This window comes from Pinus tabuliformis, chromosome 1_2, assembly GCF_031772625.1.
Source record: "Pinus tabuliformis cultivar Carrire ecotype Pingquan chromosome 1_2, CPIR1, whole genome shotgun sequence".
Lineage (NCBI taxonomy): Eukaryota > Viridiplantae > Streptophyta > Pinopsida > Pinales > Pinaceae > Pinus > Pinus tabuliformis.
In genome coordinates, this window is record NC_142298.1 from 1209930689 (window position 1) to 1209945357 (window position 14669).

Consider the following 14669-nt stretch of genomic DNA (forward strand, 5'->3'; position numbering starts at 1 on the left):
TTCTATTTTTCTATATTCTGAATCATTTTAAAGTTGATTGGAACATATGACACAACCATAATGAAGAGTATTGGATAGTATTTCTAGCTACAGATGAAAAATAACATAACTCATGGAGGTAAACTTTAAATTGAACTAACAAGTACATATTCTAGTTCTCAAACCACAGATGTTCATTTCTTCTTTTATTGAAAATAAATATTTCATTAAACTTTTTTCTTGAGCAAAAAGAAGTCCAAAAACCAATGTGTGAAAGACAATCCAGATCAACATATTAACCAGAAAAGGAACCAGGTGACAATTTTTATAGTTGAAATTCCTCCTAGAGCTTCTTGTGTCCGAAGAGTGTTAGCTCTCGGAATAACAACAATATTGACATTAGGTCTCTATGTTGTGAAAGAACCCAAATGAGAATTCAAGGATAGCCCCAAAGAAAATAAGCAATGCAAAAGTTTATGAAGTTTTATAGTCAACACTAAGTAGAGGGGTATGCTCATAGTACCAGAAGAAGGTGGAAACCCAGGGAAAACAAGAAATGCAGAGGTTTATGAAGCATTTCAGTCAACAATAAATATATGGATCTGCTCAGATGACAAGAATGTAGAAACCCAAATGATCTTTTGGGAAAATTCAATACTAAAAGCATGCAAATATGTGAGTAGAGGCAAACATGATAATGATATCAAAAGGAATGAAAACGGATCAGATGACAAGAATGTAGAAACCCAAATGATCTTTCGGAGAAATTCAATACTAAAAGCATGCAAATATGTGAGTAGAGGCAAACATGATAATGATATCAAAAGGAATGAAAACAGTGCAACATTGAATCATCTATCATGCAAACTAACAATAAACTAACGTCTCCAAGAAAAAATATAAATATTGTTCAAATCTTGGTACTTGGAGACCTAATGAAACTATACAATATTGACAAACATGAGGCTAAACAACTTAATTCAAATAACAGTTTATCAAAAAGAACTAAACCAGATCAACATCTTAACTAGAAATATCACTTTGTTTAGTTGAAATCCCTAGGATGTCTATGAGTGTCTCCAAAAGTGTCAGACTTTATAGTTTTCAACATTTAAGGATTAAATTTAATTGGAACAACAATAAGCCAATGCACTTTATAACTAGGTCCAAGAACACGGCTAAGGCTACCCTCAACAGCCAAACGAAAGAGAGAATTTTTCAAATTGGTGCTACCTGGATTGGGATTGCAAGGTGTCATTTCACCATCCCTTGGCAACCTCTCATTATTACGCACTCAAGTTCTTTCTCAAAATAATTTGACATGAAGAATTCCAATAGAGATTGGGGAATTAAAAGCAATGGGAGTTCTCGATCTCAACTTTAATTTTCTTTATGGCTATATTCCAAAAGTGTCATGTAATTGTGCAAAGTTGCAGTTGATCTGATTCTCAGTAAACTGCTTGGTAGGGAGTATACCAATAGAAATGGGTCATCTAGTCTAGTTAGAACAACTCCACCCGAGCAACAATAATCTTAGTGGAAGTATTCCAACTTCTCTGTGCAACTGCACTTCTCTCCAATTGTTGTCCATTGGATATAACGATCTCACTGGTCCAATCCCCTCTGTACCCTAAATCTGGATGAAAAACCATGATGGGTAGAATACCTAAATCTATTGGCAATTTGATTGGGCTCATCTACCTAAACCTTGCTCAAAATAACTTTATTGATACCATACCTGAAGCCATAACAATATTGAGACAACTTCCCACCTTAAATTTAGAGGCAAACAATCTAACTAGAAAAATATCGGAGGGCATTTCCACTTTGAACCGTCTTCAACAACTTTTTCTAAACGAAAATCATTTTACATCTACAATTCCAAAAGGCATAGGAAAAATTCATTCTCTTAAAAAGTTATTTTTGAATTCAAACAATATTTTTGGGATCATTCCTAAAATTATTGGTGATTTGGTTTCACTTTAACAATTAGATATATCTGAAAACAATCTAGAGGGACAAATCCCAGATCATATTGGCCAATGTATGGGATTAGAAATGTTATATTTGTCCAAAAACATGTTGAATGGAAATATTCCTTTAGATCTTGGTACTTAGAGACCTAATGAAACTAAACAATATTTACAAACATGAGGCTAAACAATTTAATTTAAATAACATTTTATAAAAAAGAACCAAACTAGATCAACATCTTAACCAGAAAGATCACTTTATTTAGTTCATCATTTAAGGATTGAATCTAATTGAAAAGACAATAAGCCAATGCACTTTATAACTAGGTCCACGAACACAACTAAGGCTACCCTTAGCAGCCAAACAACTTGCAAAATTACCATGTCTTCTCAATCCAAACATAGGATGTCTATGGTCACTATGAATAACAATAATGATAAACATGAGGCTAAACAAATTAATTCAAACAATAATATCTACCAGATCAACATCTTAACTAGAAAAGGAATGAGGATAGCACCAAAGAAAAAAATCATTGAATAAGTTTATGAAGCATTACAGTCAACAATAAGTAGAGGTGTCTTCTCATAGTACCAGAAGAAGGTGGAAACCGACAATAGTTTTCGAAGTAAAAATACATTCATGTTATTTTAAGCGTAAAAACAAGTTATCAAAACACTGATAATTTTGAAGACATACAACAAATCCATTCTGTAGATTTGATTTTTCAAGGACACTAACATACATGTTGATAATTTCATGTAATAAAGAAAAATTATTTTTGGCTTGTATGAAAGCATAATTTCAAATATTCTTCAATAAATGCATGCAATAATTATGCAGGTTGTTGTATCTATAGCAAGAGTTAGTTATGTTGCTCGTACAAGGAGAAGTGGCAAGAGAGGAACAAGGGGTTCCTAGCTGCGATGCCCTTCATCAGATGAAGATAGGACAAGTGATGTTAATGTCAACAATGTCCCAAGCAACTTTTTTGAGGATGACCATGTGATTAAAGCTGATGTTGTCACACCATCACACCATCACCCACAAAGCCACCGTCAACAATAGTCCAAAGGGCAAGTTCAACTAAAATGATCAATGCTATAAGAGGTTGAGAAAATGAAGAATTTTTAGTTGCAATTGATGACATAGAGTTTAATGGATATTAAGTTTGGGCATCTAAAAAAACATGGTATTCCTCCCTCATCAATACATTATTGGATAAATGGAATGACTTATACAAAATGTTGAGGGCCTCTTACAGTTATGACTGAAGAGGAGGCCGAGGTGGTTGAGTGATGTAAAGAGATGGCCCAATTGGGACATGGGTTAGAGTTGATACAACTCAAATCCATAGTTGCTCAAATCTGTCAAGGGAGGCCAAACCCATTCAAATATGGGTTTCCTGGTAAATCATTGTGGTTTGGGTTTAAAAAAGTCATCTAGACCTTGTATTGTGTACAACTGGGGGCTTGAACAGAGACATAGCATTAAATTTGCGCCACGCAGTTGTATGTAAGTTCTATGACACTGTTTCTAGTGCTTACGATAAACATTCTTATGGTGTAGACCATATATGGAACTATGATGAAACAAGTTTACAGGCAGGAAGGAATTGTAACATGCAAGTAATTTCCAAGAGGGGGAGCTGAAATGTGCCAAAGATTTTGCCTAAAAGTACAGAGTGGATAACTATTTTATGTTGTGTCAATGCAATTGGTACTTCAATCCTAGAATTTTATCAATTCAAAGGTAAAAATAAACTTAAAAATTATATACAAAACAATGAACCAAGTGCATGCATGGCTACACATCCCCATGCATGGATGACAAAATAATTGTTTTTAAATTGGCTTTGTCACTTTGATGCATTTGTACCAGCTAATGTCTCACTTAATAACAAACACCTATTGATATTATATGGCCATGGAAGCCACATGGTTGTACAAACAATTGAGGAAGGAAGCAACTTTGGAATCGACTTGTTGACATTGCCCTCTCATACCACTCACAGGTTGCAACCCATTGATGTTAGTGGGTTTGGCCCTTTCAAGAACTATTTTAGGTCAGAGTATGCTGCATGGATGGTAAAGAATCCAGGGGTTGAGGTGAAAAGGTTTGAGCTAGAAGAGCTTTCAAGTAAAGCGTTTAAAATGGCTCTGACACCATCAAATATCAAGGTTGTATTTAGGAGGACATGAATCTGGCCACTGAATTATGATGCTCTTATGCATGATACTGATTGTAGCTAGGCGTTTCATGTGGATGGTTAGGAATAAGGGCATGCCCAAACAACTGTTGAAGTGCAAGACATAGATGTGGTTGCAACTGGTAATATGATTTCCCTCTCTCAAGGACACTCATATGGTGAAGATGATGAAATTGTATGTGAAACACAGTATAATCATGAAGAAATTCACAGTAACATGGAGCTCATTCTACAAACTCAAGAACATGAAACTTTTGTTGTTGATATTGTTAATGACATTGTTGAACATGTAGTTCACAATGACTAATTGACATTTCCAAGCCCAGTAACCCCACCATCATGGCTAGTAGAAGCCATGATTAATTTGAACGAACATAGTGTCTGAACAACCAATGAACAAAGCATGAACATGCCTTCACAACCAACATAATTGAACAATGAAATTGTTCATTTTTTTGTGGAAAATAAATCAATGGAAGAATATTAAGCACATAATGAGGCATCAAATGAAGATAACAATATAGTTCAATAAGTTGTCTTGGATACTGAAAGCGAAGTACCAAGAAATGACATGTATGTTGGAGGGGTGGAGAAGTTACTTGGTCGGTTCCTAAAGCTACCAGTGGATAGAGTGTCAATGAAAAAAACCGAGTAGAGGGTAGTCTTTTTTTTGGCCGAAGTTCACACTTACTCACCTCAGAAGGCTATATAAACCTATTAGATGAGTCTAAAAAAAAGAAATTTGAAATCCAGAAATTAAAATAGAAAAAGAAGGATATAACCGAGGAGAAGAAGGGATCAAATATTGTTGTAGCACAACATCAAGTAGATGAAAGGGTTAAAAGACAGAAAGAAAGGAAACAGGAGGACCAACAAAAAAAATGGCAAGACAGGCAAAGGAATCAAGAAAGGCTCAACAAATTCTTGAAAAGGAACAAGGGATGGCCGATATGGTTGAAAATGATGCAAGCACAGTTGATGAAACCATGATTATGTCAAAAAAATTGAACAATATTGCAAATAATGCACCATTATTCGAAGACCTCATAAACATTCAAGTGCCTCACTATCAAAATGGCGGTTTACCCACTTGCCTTATTCCTACGAGAGGAGGTGTCAATTCTATGTATGCTCATCACACACCTCCACTTTATGCAGGGGTTAATAGTGAAAATGTTAGGTATGGTTACTCAATTCATCCATGGTTGGAAGGTGAAAATTGGACTCAATCATATGGCAAAAATCAACCATTTCATAATCAACCCTTTTTAGGTAGGCAAACATACTTGGCTCAAGCAGGTAACTCATGGAGTTTTGGCACTGAAGATTCTCAAGGCCATAAAGAATATTGGTGTCATATGTTTTTGGTTGTAAACACATTATGATGTGGATTTTGGATGGTTTGTATCATTTTCTTGTCATAGAAAGAATTTGGCTTACAACCTAGGTTGTTTTATTTCATACTGTGTGCGACATTGTAACCAAAATCCATTTTAGAAGGAACATCTATAGTCTATTATAATGTATAAATCTTACCTGATAATGCAACTGGGATTTTCTATTATGTATCTACACACCAAATTATGTACAACACATTTATAACTGAGTTGTAAATATGATGACAAACAAATGAATAATGAAATCTTGAACTAGTCACTTATTTAAATATGAAAATTCCATAAAATAGTGAACTGTAGAAGTACCTAACCTCACACCACATCTGAAACCTCATTTACTGCAAGTTAACTTAGAAGATAAACAAAGTGCATGTGCTTCTTTCTTCTTGCTTCTTTAAATCTTTTCATGTTAAAAAAAAAAGCAAATAAGAGCTAACAAATATTGCTTCTTTAAAGCTTTGTATTACCTCTACACACCAAATGATTTACAACACATTTATAACTCAGTTGTAAATATGATGACAAACAAATGAATAATTAAATCTTGAACAAGTCACTTATTTAAATACGAAAATTCCATAAGACAATGAACTATAAATGTACCTACCTCACACCACATATGAAACCTCATTTACTGCAAGTTAACTTAGAAGACAAACAAAGTGCATGTGCTTCTTTCTTATTGCTTCTTTAAAGCTTTGCATGTTTAAAAAAAAGCAAATAAGAGCTAACAAATATTGCTTCTTTAAAGCTTTGTATTACCTTATCCATTTAATTCTCTTAGAGTTAACTTCCGAGTGTGAATTTCATTAATGAGTGATGAAACTTATACAAATAAATGAACCTTCATTGACTAGCTTTTCCATTTAGTTCTTTCAGAGGTAACTTCCGAGTGTTAATTTCCATAATGAGTGATCAAACTTATACGAATAAATGACCCTTCATTTAGTACCTTTTCCATCTAGTTCCATTATAGGTAACTTCCGATTTTTAATTTCCTTAATGAATGATAAAAATTATGAAAATACAGTACCCTTCATTTCATTACTGAAGGGGAATTTGTTAAGTAACCAGCTCAAAAAATAGAAGAAAATATAGATCAACGACTTCAAAATCAGCCTCTTCAAGGGGGAAACCTCCTTTACATTACGCAAATGAATAATTCTTGGATGATAAAATTGATAAAACTTCCTTTCTATATATAGGAGTCTAGGGGGTCACAATATAATCAAAGTCGACATAACAATAATAATATAAGGGCACAACAATCACAATAGTGGGATTTTATGGGGCACAATAATAAAAATATGGGTACAATAGGGGCACAACAATAACAATAAGGGCTACAATGACAATAGTAAGGAGGGGAATCACTAGTATTATAGGGACCTAACATGCCCCTCTCCTTCAAAAAAGTGTTTTCCTCAACGCTTGAGTAGTTATGGATGCTTTTGTATAAAAATCTCACCCTCCCATGTGGAATCTTCAGCAGTTAAGTTCTTCCAGTTACTGAGATACTCTGAAATTGATCGATTTCGTAGCTATCGAGTTCTTGTTTCTTTGACTTCTTCAGATTCCGATATGATTTTTCCTTCCTCGTCAAGTTCTAGCAATATTGTTTGAACTAGGAGTTTGTCACCTATAACCTTCTTTAAGCATGAAACATGGAAAACTTGGTGCACTTGGGAAGCTGCAAGAAACTCCAATTTGTATGCCATAGTACCAATATTTTGCAACACCTTGTACACACCATAATAATTTGGTGATAATTTATTATCCTTCTTAGTTTACTTAAGGGACATTTATTTATATGGTTGGATCCATAGGAACACCTAGTCACCTACATCAAAGCTTCTTTCATTGTGATGTTGATCTGCATGTTGTTTCATTCTATTATGTGCCAAAGTGAGGTTATCCTTTAAGAGTTGGAAAAATTGTTGTTGATGCTCGATGTGATCTTCCACTACTTGAACCTTATACTTTTCTCTTAAATATGATGTGATGGATGATGGAATATATCCATAAAGTGCCATAAATGGGTTCATTTTTTCTGCAATATGGAAGGAAGTGTTATACCACCATTCACCTAGAGACAACCATTTGACCCATTGTGTTTATTTATCATATACAAAGCAACGAAGATATCCTTCCAAAAATTTGTTTACTATCTCAGTTTGCCCATCAGATTGAGGATGATAAGATGATCTATGAACTAACTGAGTACCAAGACAAGAAAATAATTATGTCCAAAAAATTCCAGTGAAAATGGGATCTTTGTCACTTTTAAATTGTTTCCATAAATGTAGTAGAAACTGTATTAGCTTTAAATGGATGTGATAGTGCACAAAAGTGTGCATACTTGGTAAGTCTGTCAACTGCCAACATGATGACACTCTTTCCTTCGGACTTGGGTAACCCTGTGATAAAATCAATTGAAACCTCCTCCCAATGTTGGCTTGGAATGGATAAAGGTTGTAATAGACCTGGGGTGTTAATTGTTTCAAATTTATTTTGTTGGAAAACCAAACATTCTGCCACAAACTTTTGAATATCTGATTTAAGTCCATCCCAAAAAAATTCCTTCTTAACCCTATGCTAAGTTTTTAAAAATCCTCAGAGCCTCCTAAGAGAGAGGTGTGAAATTCCATAAGAATATTTTGTTTGAGTTGGGAATTCTTACATAGGTGTAAGCAATCTTTGTACCATAATGAATCAATTTTCCAGCTAAATGTATTAGATGTATTGAGATCTTGTTGTATCTTTTGAATGAGTGCCCACACTTCTTCATCATTATTCCATTCATCCCTTGCTTTGTTTATCCAATCTGGTTGGATAATAGAAATGGTGCAAAGCAATGCTTCCACATCCTCATTCTTTCTTAAGAGTGCATCTGCCACAAAATTTTGCGTCCCTTTTTTGTAGATGGTTTCAAACTCATAAACCAACATCTTTGTGACCCATTTTTGCTACTCTTCTGAAGATAATCATTGTTCTAAATGTTGGGTGTGGAGTCTAATTATATTCTATATTCAAAGGTCTCAACCGGATGTATACCCCAGGAAGATTGTACACCCCTCCATGCGCGGTGCGGGGGGGACTTGTAAAATTGCCTTGTAAAAGTCTAGTAATTTCTAGTCAATCTAGGCCGTTCATTAGGCGGATGATCTGACAGTAGAAGTTATGTTTAATTTAGGTTTTTTTGCCCTAGAAGGCAACCCCTCACTATATATGAGGGAATTGTATTGCGTCTATGTATCTCTATATTCTGAGTGAGGAAGAGAGAGGAGATTGAGAGCAAAGAGGGTGCTACAGTGGATCTGCTGTAGGTTGTATCTCTTTAAAGTTTGTTGGATAACATAAAAGGAAGGACTGGTTGTTACTTTGTGGATGTAGCCCAAATTGGGTGAACCACGAATATCCATGTCTCTCTTGTTTTATGCGTTTTTTTGTGTTTATATTTCTGCAATATTTTATGTGTTTCATTGCTCTGTAATATATAATTTTCTAACACTAAAAATTATTTAAGAATATCATGATCCATTTTTACCTTGAAGTGTCTTCCCATTAGGTAGGGTCACCATTTCTTAAGTGCATGTAGTATTTTCAACATTTCCTTCTCATAAATAGCTTTGTGTAAATACTTTCCTTTGATTGGACAAATTTCGGAAGCAATGGGTCTTTCTTCATTCATTACAACACCAATTCCATTCTCCGAGGCATCACATTCCACAATAAAGATTTTTGTGAAGTTTGGCATAGCTAAGACCGGTGCTTGGCACATTGCCTCTTTAAGATGTTCCAAGGCCTTCATTGCTTCTGAAGTCCATGAAAATGCATCTTTCTTCAATAATGTTGTTAGAGGTGCTTCTATTCGCCCATAATTCTTAACAAACTTGTGATAATACCCTATGAACCCGAGAAATCCTCGCAGATGATTTATGGATGTGGGGATTTTCCATTCCTTAATGGATTTAATTTTGCTAGGGTTTACCTTCACACCTTCATGAGATATAATATGACCCAGATATTCCACCTCTTGTACTCCAAAGAAACATTTTGGAGCTTTCTACATATAATTATTTCTCCTCCAATAGTTTGAGCACCTTGTCAACATGTTGAACATGGTCCTTCCAATACTTGTTGCAGATTATTATATCATCAAAAAATACTAACACAAATTTTCTAAGGAAGGGTTTGAAAATGGAATTCATCAAACCTTGAAATGTAGAAGGTGCATTGGTGTTGTGGCCAGCAACAAACCCCCCCTTTTTCCATTTAAGTGTTGTCCAAAAAAACTAAATGAATGGGGACCCTTAGTTAAAATTTAGGAAAAGCAAGAGTTTCCTTTCTTCAAAATAAGGTTACCATCGTAGGCTTAGGAAGTGTTAGCTACCTATACCAATAGGTTTCATATTTCATGATTGGAAAATAAAAGTTCCAAATATGCTCTGCTTTGGTGATTCAAAGATCCCATATTTCCATGAGAAGACAAGGTGTGTACATAAGCTTGATGTTGACTCAATTTTGGATGGATGGTCCAACAGCCTAATCTGGATCATGCCATGTTTCAATTTTCTGTTGTAGAATAGAGAAAGAAGTCTATCCAAATTGTTTAATCTCAGCAGACCAGTATTTAGGTAGAGAATTAAGGTTCCCAATTGCTTAATCTGGGACCTTGGAAGAAATAAGGGTAGCCTTAGATAGAAAATCAAAAGAAAAAGCCAAAAGAAAAGAAAAGGCTCATAAGGGTCTGCAAGTCTAAGTGCACCCTCCATGAAGAAACAAAAAATGCTAGACAAGTAGATGGGTAGGTAGATGGGGTTGCAGAAACGTCATTCATTTCAACTGAATCTTGCTGGTCTAACATAAAGGAAGCATCAATGGATAGAAAAGCTACTCTTCTCTATCATTTTTCAGCAACACAATGGAGCATGTCTAACTTCCCATTTTCCCCCTCCACATTCATTGCTAACACCCCTACACCAGTTGTGTTCATAAAAGAAGTCAAGGTCTTGCGTTGGTTCTTGGTTCTTTAAGAGCCACATTTCTTGTCTAAAATTCTTTTCATTTTGATCTAATTCCTAAACTAAGTTAATTCCATACAAAACTCAGTGTTATCCCTTCTCATTCACTTCTCCCATTCATATTAACCCCTAACTTCTTATTATCTAAATCCCCTATGTTACCCTTTTCCCTCACTATTATAAACACTATGGTGTATAAACCCCAAGCATTCTATAAATATCCCTTCCCCTTTGGCAATATAGCCATATGTTCATAGTCAGGGATTAAAGTGACATCTGGTCAGTTTAAGAACCCAAACCCTACCCCTCTTCCCCCTTCAGAAGTCATTTAAACCATTTAACCTTTCATTTGCAAAAGAACCTTGTAAAAAAACCCATTTTCACCCCTAACCCACTTTATTCGCAAAAATACATAAAAAACCCACTTTTCCGTCTTACCCAAAGTATGGGCGCAATACATATTTTCATAAAAATACAGTGAGAAACCATATAAATTCGCCAAACTCCAAAGGTCCCCGCCGGGCGCGTATTTCAAAGAAAATATTATTTTATTCCCCGCCCCCTTTCGTATTGTCCTGGCACCTTGGCGATCTGTCGACCGTCAGATCTGGCTCTTTTCATCGAACGACCCACATGCATATCGGGTCGGGCCCGACGTCCGTAAGTTAGCTTCTGAAATTTGTCAGAGGGTGACGTCAGGCCTCTGCCACGCGTCACCCCCAAATTGTATCGGGCCGCCCTCTGACAATCCCGCTTCCGTATAAAGAGTGGTGCGATATCATACCGCTTACCGTTTCTGGTTTTTTGTGAACCCGCCATGCCAACGTCACTACCACGTCAGGCCCACGTCATTGCTACATCACCTCCGCGGCAGCGCCCCCGTCCGCCACTGCTCCAACCTGCCCGCCACCTCACCACCCCCGTGGACCACTCACAGGCCACCACGCCAGCCAATGACGTCATGCTGACATCATCCGACCTTGACCCCACCTGATGACGTCATGCTGACGTCATCCAAAAAAACGCCAAATAACCCAAAAGTCCATATTTTTGCCTAAAATTGTCGTTTTTGTCACTTTTGCAAAAATGACTGTTGCTCACCTCTGCATGTATTTTACGACCAATCTGTTGCCAACCTGCAAGAATCGACCTGAAGACCGTTGGCGCGCCAAATCCACCTGCATTTGTCACCATTACCAGCAATTCACGAGGTATTTATCCGAATTATTCCTCCTGTGCTTGGTTTTGTCCATAAATCTCCAAAGATAGTTTAAAAGAGTGAAAAAACACAGCATTTACCAGCAAATCCCGGTGTTTAGCCTCCATTTTCAACTGTTGAATCGAAATTCACATGTAGAGCCTTGTTTATCCAAGTTTGCACCAAACCTCCAATCTGTCTGCGCATTCGGGGACTTAAAACCCAAGCTGCTATAATTCACCGTGAAGAGAGTTTTTAAGGCCAAGCATTTACTCTAGCAGTGCTTTGTGCACTGTTTCAATTGTTGCCACTGCCATTCTACCCTCTGTTCCTCAGTAAGTCACTTCTCTGGTCCAAAAAATACTCCTCTGTGTCGCTCTGTTGAGTAACACCAGTTCACATACAAACAGAGTCCTAAAGTAACCATGGATGCACTGGTAGCACCTGTGGCCTTGAATATTGCTCCATTAAATGCCCCTCAAAGAGAATTGAAGTGGAAACCATTAGCAGACCTAGATTATCAAATATCAGAGGAAATGCTAATGCATAGCAAGTACCACATCCACTTGCTAAATGAATTGAAGATTAAGCATGAGAGTGGAACGGATGTATTGGGCATTTGGGACTCTTTCCTCCCAATCTTCAAGCTCCCTCAGTTCAACCAGTTTCCTGACCTAATCCACCGATGTGCTGACTGCTATGACCCCACTCAGAGGGTTGTGCTTGACCCTTCAGGCTCAGTTGTTTTTTATGTCACCCCTGAAGCCATCAGAGAGATGCTACACTTCAATACTGATAAGAAATTAGTTCCTTTATCACTGGTAGATCTGATAAAGCAAGTAGCTAAGCTGACAGATGCTCAGGTCACCAAGCTGAATCAATTGTACATTGACTCTGACACTGTGCACTACCATCCCATTTCTCGTGTATACCTCAACCAATTGGGCAGAGACCTTGTAGACATGATTAGTCCCATATTGGGCTATAATTCAATAGAATTTGTTGATGAAACTGTGCTGGTGATGATGCTCATGTTTTCCCCTGGCAAGTCCCCAATCTGTTATGACTATGCCACTTACATATCCGATAAAATACATGAGCAATTGATGAACTTAGCAAGGGAAAGGGTGTTTAGATACACCTCCTATATCTACCACTTAATTTTATATTATCAGCATGAAAACTTTCCTTTTCCTGTGAGAAGAGTGGATGCACAAGGCAATCCAAGGTCAGTGGTTTATTGGTCCTCTGCCCTCCACTGCAGATCTTGTTCTCCATACACTTATTGTGAGTTTATAAACCTCTTCATCCACCCAGCCATGTCTCTTCTTCTGAGCTCACCTCCTCCAAGACTAACTGATGAGATGCAGAGGATTCTTCAGTTGTCTAAGGTATACAGCATTGGGGATTGGTACTATTACCAAAACCACACAGTTATCAGAATATATGGGTGTGAGTTGCCCCCATACAGATTACCCAAATATGTGCCTATGAGATTGTTTGCCCTCGAGTACTTCAGGCAATTTGGGAATGCTGATGTACTCCATTTTTCAGGCAAGGGCAAGAAAGCACAACTCAAATTCAGAAACCAATTAGGCCACTTCATTTACAATAAAAGGGAGGAAGGTTGGCAAGAGGCAGATAGAATGCTAGAAGCCCTTGGCTTGTAGACCAGCTTCCTTTGGAAACCATATGACCCCAATCATTTCATAAGTTTAAGAAGGGTCAGATATAGGCTGGCCAGTTATGACCACATAAGGTTGCCTCACATAGAAAAATATGCAAATCAACTAAAGTGGAGGGAAGGCACCTTAGAGGAGGCTGCCACACAAGAAGAATTAAGTCAAAGAGCAGTAAAAAATCTCCAAAAGTTGGCTGACTTAGAGCTTTGTTCACAGGTATTTTCTCTTCCAGGCACTCAAGTGGGAGCAACTGCCTCATCCTCTACAGCACATCAGCAAGCAGCCAAAGCTACTGATCAAACTTCCAGCAAAGGCAAAGAGAAAGAGATGGAGCCAGAGCAGCCACCTCATGAGGAGGTACAGCAGCAGGAAGTGTAGCAACAGCAACAGGTACAACAACAACAAGGGGGGCAACAAGGAAAAGAGTAACCAGTGCAACAAGAGCATACATCAGAGGCCCCAATGTCCACCGGGCAGCAGGCTCAGGACACTCTGCCTCCTAGGCAGGAGACAACAGTGGAGGCCTCAGTCCTCCAAACCCCACAAAAAGAAGACATAAATAGAAAGAGGGACAGAGAGCTGGAGACTCCCCTCACTACCTCCACAAATCAAGGGGAGAAAAGACAAAGGTTAAATCCCCTCTCAAAAGAAGAAATGCCTATAGGGCAATCTTTGGGCATGGGCCCACCAAGCATGGAAGCCTCGGCAAGTTCCTTCCAGCAGGAACAAGAAAGGACAGTGGGAGGAGAAGTCAGCTCCTCAAGCCAGCAAAGGGGAGGTGAACTAGGCATCAAACAACAGTTTATTGATATAAAGAAGAGGAATGAGCCAATAAGAATATAGCTGTACAATCATTTGTTAAAAATGGCTCCCACTAACCAGCAGAGATTAATGTCTGCATATGATGTCCAGGAGGGCAAAATGATCATGAGCCACTTTATGCCAACCGCGTTGCAGCCACAATCACCTGCAGACTACTTAAGGACCAATCTTGAGGTCCTTGCCAATGACATCCACCCAATGGATCAGATTGAATTGCACAAGCAGACATGTGAGATGGTGTATGCCTCCTTGGCAGACAAAACATTAGTGAACTACAGGCTGGAAAATAGCCTAAACAACACAACTGCCCAACTTGAGTTGGAGAGAGCATCCTCCCAGGAAAAAGACAACCGAGTCAAAGCATTGGAGGATATCATCATAGAA